At 41.2% G+C, this 7557-nt stretch overlaps 1 non-coding gene across 1 annotated transcript; it reads left to right on the top strand.

Annotated features, from left to right (window-relative positions):
- The first annotated feature begins 6556 nt into the window (after positions 1-6556).
- TRNAV-CAC (transfer RNA valine (anticodon CAC)) lies at positions 6557-6629 on the top strand. The gene has a single exon. It is a non-coding gene; the product is annotated as a tRNA-Val (tRNA).
- The last annotated feature ends 928 nt before the right edge of the window (positions 6630-7557 follow it).

The raw sequence follows: 7557 nt of genomic DNA, 5'->3' as shown, positions 1-7557 counted from the left end.
AACAGATATTCAGGATTCTGGAAATTTTTTAAAATAAATTTATTTATTTTTGGCTGTGTTGGGTCTTCGTTACGGTGCACGGGCTTTCTCTAGTTGCCATGAGCGGGGGCTACTCTTCGTCGTGGTGTGCGGGCTTCTCATTGTTGTGGCTTCTCTTGTTGCAGAGCACAGGCTCTAGGCGCGCGGGCTTCAATAGTTGTGGCTCACAGGCTCTAGAGTGCAGGCTTAGTAGTTATGGCGCACAGGCTTAGTTGCTCCGCGGCATGGGGGATCCTCCTGGACCAGGGCTCGAACCCGTGTCCCCTGCATTGGCAGACAGATTCTTAACCACTGCACCACCAGGGAAGCCAAAATATTTTCCAGTTATAGAATTAAGATAATGTTCTAGAGATTGGAGTCTTTGGAGATAGTTTGACAAGGAAGCCCTGAGCATTCCTCTCTGCTTGGGACTGATTTAAGCTGACCTCAGTGAATTTCTTCCTAAAGACTTTGGATATGTTCTGGTTAGATTGTAACGCACCTGCATTCTTCTCCTGGACTTAAAAAATAGGAGGAGAATTAAATTCTTTTTGTTGACAGGACTGCTCTTACATTATCTTCTTTCTCAGAATCTTCTGAAATCATGCTTTCTGTGAGCCATTCCTAGAATTTATAGGCCTTTTCCTGGATGTGGGACACACCTCAGATGTATCCTGAGGATAGTTTCTTTTTGACTTGATCCAAGGCATGAAAACATGCATTGAATGAGGGGCCATGGGAATGCATAGGGTTAACATTCTTTCCCATCTGCTTTTAAATAAGTGTTGACTTTGCCAGGCCAAGCAAATGAGCCTGCAGTCATTCCTAAGTGGGAAGAAGTGGTTAATTTTAGACTGTTTCAGTATTCCCAAAAGTGAAATTCTTGTACGTATATTTTGGGAAAAAGCATGTGTGTGGTTGGTTTCTTGTTGACTGAAAGAAAAACGCATAATGTAAATCTATGAATTAAGTTTTATTTGAGGTCCTTACTGAGGACTGTAGCCTGGGAGACAGCCTTTCAGATAGCTCTGAAGAACAGCTCCAAAGAGGTAAGTGGGGAGTCAGAATATACATGAAATTTTTGCTGGAAAAAAAACCATGTAGTTCAACATAAAAATATTACTGCTAATCACAAAGAACAGCATCTCAAGTTAAGTGCTTTTCTATTTATGACATAATTAGGGAATCTGGGGTCATTGAAATTTCTCCTTAGATATGTATCTTAAGATCTAGGGGCCAGTAAGTGCTTGGGATACGCTTCCTGTTTTTCTCCATCCTGAATTCCCCTCAGGCACATTGTCAGTGGGCAACTGCAGTGGCTAACGGATTGATCCTCATAGAACTGGTATGGCAGGCAACATTTAGTTCTTTACATTCTCAACCAGTGGACGAAGCACAACTAAACAGGGTTCTTTCTTGGAAGGAGCTCAGGACCTTTTGATATGTTGGTGGGCACTGTGGCTTTCAGGAAGAGAATGTAGTACGTATTTCCCAAACTTGACCTTGGGACCCTTGTATGGCCCAGCACCTTGGGGACCAGCAGCCCTTTGGGAATTTCTGGCTGAAGGATGGTGTTTGGAGAAACAGGGAAACGCCCACTGTGGGAGAGTGCAAATGGAGCAATTTTGGAAATACTTCTGCTTTCTGTTTCTCAGTTGTGTCGCAGTTTTTGTTTCTCAGAGATAATTTTTAACCCAAACTGTAGTCATTTGAAGTCTCATACACTCACAGGCCCTTATCAGATGAAAGTGCCCACACCTGCCGAATCAGGACCATTGTCTGGCCTATAGAGAAGGTAAAAATTACTCTCTGAATTGTTTTTTAAAAGGAACCTTTTAGTGAGGCTGCTAACTCACTTCTTTTGGGCACACATTTAGGGTCTGCTAAATATCTATTTCTGCTTCAAGGTACAATCACTTTCTAAGAAACAAATAATTTATAGGCAAATTTTACATGATGAGAATCCATTAATGACTTTTAGGAGATACCTAAAGCTTTGAGGGCAAATTTTGTTGTCAAGGGGATAGATTATATGTGCATCTTGCTTCTATTAATACTTTTCTGGGCAGATTAACTAAATGAACTTCTATTTAACTTGGGTAATAGTCTTAGCCAAGACAGTGCCTGATAATAATGACAACAATAATAGTAGCTAACATTTCTTAAGTGGTCACTGTCTGCCAGGCACTGTCCTAAGTATAATACTATACATGTGTTAACTCATTTAATACTCACAAGAATTCAGTGAGGTAGCTGTTATTTTTGGCACTTTATAAATTGGAAAGTATAGGCATTCTATAATAGTGAAGGCCAGAATTAATCATTGGTTCTGTGTTCATACCAATGAATAACAAAGCATATTTTACAGTACATTTTTTAAAAATTTGGAGTGGGCTCCCCTGGTGGCGCAGTGGTTGAGAATCTGCCTGCCAATGCAGGGGACATGGGTTCGAGCCCTGGTCTGGGAAGATCCCACATGCCGCGGAGAGACTAGGCCCGTGAGCCACAGCTACTGAGCCTGCGCGTCTGGAGCCTGTGCTCCACAACAAGAGAGGCCACAACAGTGAGAGGCCCGCGCACCGCGATGAAGAGTGGTCCCCGCTTGCCGCAACTAGAGAAAGCCCTCGCACAGAAATGAAGACCCAACACAGCCAAAAATAAATAAATAAAATAATAAAATAAATAAATTTATGAAAAAGAAAACAATTTGGAGCAAGTACTAATTTTCATAAAATTCTATGTACTATGTAGTACACAACTGATTTTGCAATTAATTTTTTCTTCTTAAGGTATCTATCTTACATCTTATAACTTCTACTTTGGAATTTTTAGATGTCAGTAGATGCTGTAAAAATAGAATTTACTTATGTATTTATTCAACAGCTGGTTTCTGTGTTTGATGCTAGGAACACAAAGATGATTGAGGCACAGTCCCTGTCCTCATAGAGATGTCATCAAAGGGGGAAGAGGAATAATCACCCAAAGCTATCATTTCTGAAGCCATGACAGGGAAAGTGATTTCTTGCATTTTATTTTAAAAAGTCAAAGAGAAAAAGTCTCTAGGCTGCAGTGGGACAGGAAGCTTGGTAGAAACCACAGGTCTTAGTTTTTATTTTTCTAGCTTTATTGAGATATTATTGACATATAACATATGTAAGTTTAAGGTGTACAATGTGATGATTTGCTATGTATATATGTTATACATATAGTGAAACGATTGCCAAAATAAGGTTAGTTAACACCTCCATCCCCTCTTATAATTACCCTTTTTTATGTGTGGTGATAACATTTAAGATTGACCCTCTTAACAACTTTCAGGTATGTAATACAGTACTGTTAATTATAGTCACCATGCTTTATCTTAGTTCCCCATCTTACAGCTAGAAATTTGTATCCTTTGACCAGCATCTCCCCAGTTTCCCAATCTCTCAGCCTCTGGCAGCCACCATTTTACTCTATTTCTACGAGTTTGGCTTTTTAAGATTCCACCTACAAATGAGAACATGCGGTATTTGTCTTTCCCTGTCTGACTTATTTCACTTAGTGTAATGTCCTCGAGGTCCATCAAATGACTCTTGAGGTGTTCTGCAGCCCTGGCATGATTCCACCCAGAGCTGCCAGCGGTTGAAGCATGTTGCTGCTCCTGAATGCAGGCTTCTGGCCGCTGGAGAGACGGGTCATCAGGAAGAGCAAACCATGTGCTGTGAAAGAATACCAGAGGCCCCTCAATGATCTCCTGAAGCATCCTCTCCGGGGCAGGGTCAGGGGTACTTTTTGTAATACAGATGGAGAGACAAAAGCTGAGGCTGCAGCGGGGAGTTCTCTTGTGACAAGCAGTGAGCAAGGCTGGCAATACACTTGCCCCTGATGGGCTTCCTTTGACACAGGGTTTGGGGTATTCTGCATGGGAAACACCAGGCCAGGGCCCTGTTACCCATGTTAGGCCCTGGCCTCAAAGCCCATGCTTCCTTGGTTGAATCAGCCTTTAAAGGAAAACAAGTGGAAGGGGAAGGGGTATGGAGGCAGCGTCTCCCTGGGAAATTCTGCACAAAGAGCCATTTTATTTGTTTGTTTGTTTGTTTTTGTTTTTGTTTTTGCGGTATGCAGGCCTCTCACTGTTGTGGCCTCTCCCGTTGCGGAGCACAGGCTCCGGACACACAGGCTCAGCGGCCATGGCTTACGGGCCCAGCCGCTCCATGGCATGTGGGATCTTCCCGGACCGGGGCACGAACCCGTGTCCCCTGCATCGGCAGGCGGACTCTCGACCACTGCGCCACCAGGGAAGCCCCAAAGAGCCATTTTAAGTTGGTAGGTAGGGCTCCGAGCTCTTGGAAGAGCCAAATCTTGCAGCCAACCCAGGCCCTTACTGTAGCCTGAAACATGCCTCTCCCACCCCACAAATCCACCTTTCTGCTTTGTGTGCTGTGATAATTAATTATGCATTCATCTGTTGGGTTGTACTTTTCAAAGATAGGATACTCCTTAGATAAAATGAACCACTGAAAGGAATGTTGGGAGGTTCTTGTTTTTCAGTGTGTGTTGAGTGCCTCATATATGCCAGGCACTCTAAGTACTTTTCATGTCCTTAACTCATTTAAGTAGCACCACAGCCCTGTAGGTGTGTGTTACTATCCCCACTTAACAGACGGGGAAACTGAATCTCAGAGAGGTTGAATGACTTGTCCAAACCAAGACTCATATCGGGAAGTCTGGTTTTGGAAGGCAGTGGTTTTGTTTCTGCCTCAGACAGGAATCTAGTTAAATCATTCTGAGAAGACGGAGATCATTTTTTTAAAAAGTCATCTAGGTACACAGCTCTAATTAAACGAAGAAACAAAAAGCTCATCTTTACTAGCGTGGCTCTTATGTGATTATTTGTCTTTGGATATGACCCAGAGACTTGAGTCATTTTTGGCTCCTAGGTCTCTGGCCTGGGTGACTGGGTGATGGTGGTGAGGAGTGACCAGGGACTTAAGGAATTAACTTGCATGGTTTTTACCTCTAGGTCAGGAGTCTGACATGAATACAATGTGATATAATATAGTTCCAAATCAGAGGGGCCTGGAATGACTCAAGATAAGAATAGTAACCCCGTTCCTGCCTCTGCCCAACCCCCGAGCTTCAGTGACCCACCACCTTCTCCATCTGTGATTACCTATCAGAATGTAAACTTAGGTTTTTGTCTGTAATGTTTATTCCTGTTTCCCCAGTACTTGGCACATTAAAGGTACTCAGTATTTGTTGAACAGATGACTAAATGAATGAATAAATCTCATATGGCTAACCATTTTAACTTTCTCGGTAGCAACATGGGAGTTTATATCCTGTTATATTCCTGTGGCAACAGCAATGATGGAAAGACACAGACACACTAATTCTGGTTTAGAAGAAAGCTTTAGGAACTAACTGCATTATTACTCTGTCGACTGAAATAAAAATGCACAGTGTGAAAGCTGTGAGTTTCAGTTTTATTTGGGGACTTTCTGAGAACTATAGCCTGGGAGACAACCTCTCAGATAGCTCTCAGGAAGCACTGCGAAGAGGTGGGGAGGTTAGTATGTGATTTTGGCGAAGGGGGTACATGCAACCAAGCACACATCCTGGTAGGAGCTTGCCGATAGTCAGGAGGAACAGACATCTTAGTTTATGGTTTTAGTGCTTTTCCAAGTATGGGAAGATGAAAGAATCCAGGTTTATAAAAAGTTTCTCCTGAAAATATAAATTTGAAGGAGTGTTCTGCCAGTTTTCCCAGAGCACAGAGCACCTCTTTCCTGATCTCCTCCCTGAACTCCTTTCAGGCTGTGTTAAAGGTCAGCTGCTGCAGTGACCTAATCCTTGTAGAGCTGGGTGGCATTCTTTAGTTGGCAACTCTGATGGAAGACTTTTTAAAAAAAAAAAAATACCAAAATATTGATTAGGTTTTACACTTGTTCTAAATCTTAGATAAGAATTATCTGCATCTGATAGGAAATGGATTGATTTGACCGTGGAATAAGGTAAAGAATATTAAATTTTATTTTTTGCTACAGCTGTAGACCTTGCTAGAACCTCAGTTATGCCTCTCAGGGCTTTTTTAGATGATTGTATGATTATAAGAAGAGCTAATATTTATTAGACTTTACCTGTGTTCCAGGGTTGGTTCTAAGTGCTTTACATGTATTCACATTTATTCCTCACAACAGCCTCATGAAGTAGGTACTATTATTATTCCCATTTTACAGATAAAGAAACTGAGGTATTGAAAGATTGCTCAAAATTACACAGGCAGTAAATGATAGATCCAAATTAAAACCTGGGTAGGTTAGCCCAAATCTGTTTCTTTATTCTTGTACTCTAGTGTCTTTGATATTCAGAGTACTTTGAAAAATCTTGTTAAGCAAAGGAGAGCCTATTTCTTTGAGGAAAAAGAAAAAAAATCTTTTCTGCCACTCTTCTCCTTTCATATTATTCGCTCTGTCTGAAATGCACCCCTCTATAGTCTGGCTCTTCTAGAAAATATCTAAATATCTAGAAAATATTAAAAATTTTTTCAGGGACTTCCCTGGTGGTCCAGTGGGTAAGACTCTGCGCTCACAACGCAGGGGGCCCAGGTTCAATCCCTGGTCAGGGAACTACAATAGATTCCCACATGCCACAACTAAGAGTTCACATGCCGCGACTAAAGATCCCACATGCTGCAATGAAGATCCCACATGCTGCAATGAAGATCCCGCGTGCCGCAACTAAGACCTGGCACAACCAAATAAATAAATAAATATTTTAAAAGATTTTTTTCAACTCAATCAGGATAAAGCTGGTGTGATTTGAGGTGATTTCAACCTTTTTTCTTATTTGATTTAATAATTTTTCCACAGTGACACCATATTTCTTATAAACTTTATTTTAAAATTAGCATTTGAAATTGAAAGAAAATTCACAAGCAGCCGCATAGCACAGGGAGATCAGCTCAGTGCTTTGTGACCACCTAGAGAGGTGGGATAGGGAGAGTGGGAGGGAGATGCAAGAGGGAGGAGATATGGGGATATATGTATATGTATAGCTGATTCACTTTGTTTTAAAGCAGAAACTAACACGCCATTGTAAAGCAATTATACTCCAATAAAGATGTTAAAAAATACTAAAAAAAAAAAGAAAGAAAACTTACAATAATCTAGTTTGACTAATACCAACCTAGTTTCAGTAGTATACACTTTGCTCCTCTACATCTCTGTTCCTCGCCCTTTACGTTGTTATTGTCACAGATACCCCTTTATACGTTGTGTGGCCAATAACATAGATTTATCTTGTGTACTTGCCTTATAAGTAATATAGGAAAAAAGAGGAGTTATAAATCAAAAGTACAATAATGCTGGTTTTTATATTTACCTGTGTGGTTACCTTTACCAGTGTTCTTTATTTCTTCTTATGGCTTGGAGTTTCTTTTCATTTTAGGCTTTTATCATTTCTCAGGGAAGCTCTTGCTGGTAATGAACTCTCTCTTTTTTTTTTTTTGCGGTACGCGGGCCTCTCACTGTTGTGGCCTCTCCCGTTGCGGAGCGC

The sequence above is a fragment of the Delphinapterus leucas genome, chromosome 11 (genome assembly GCF_059928025.1).
Source record: "Delphinapterus leucas isolate spDelLeu-1000000601 "Yukka" chromosome 11, BTC_Dleu_Yukka2, whole genome shotgun sequence".
Classification (NCBI taxonomy): domain Eukaryota; kingdom Metazoa; phylum Chordata; class Mammalia; order Artiodactyla; family Monodontidae; genus Delphinapterus; species Delphinapterus leucas.
The sequence above is the reverse complement of the archived record's forward strand: the minus strand, read 5'-3'. Positions and strand labels throughout refer to the sequence as shown.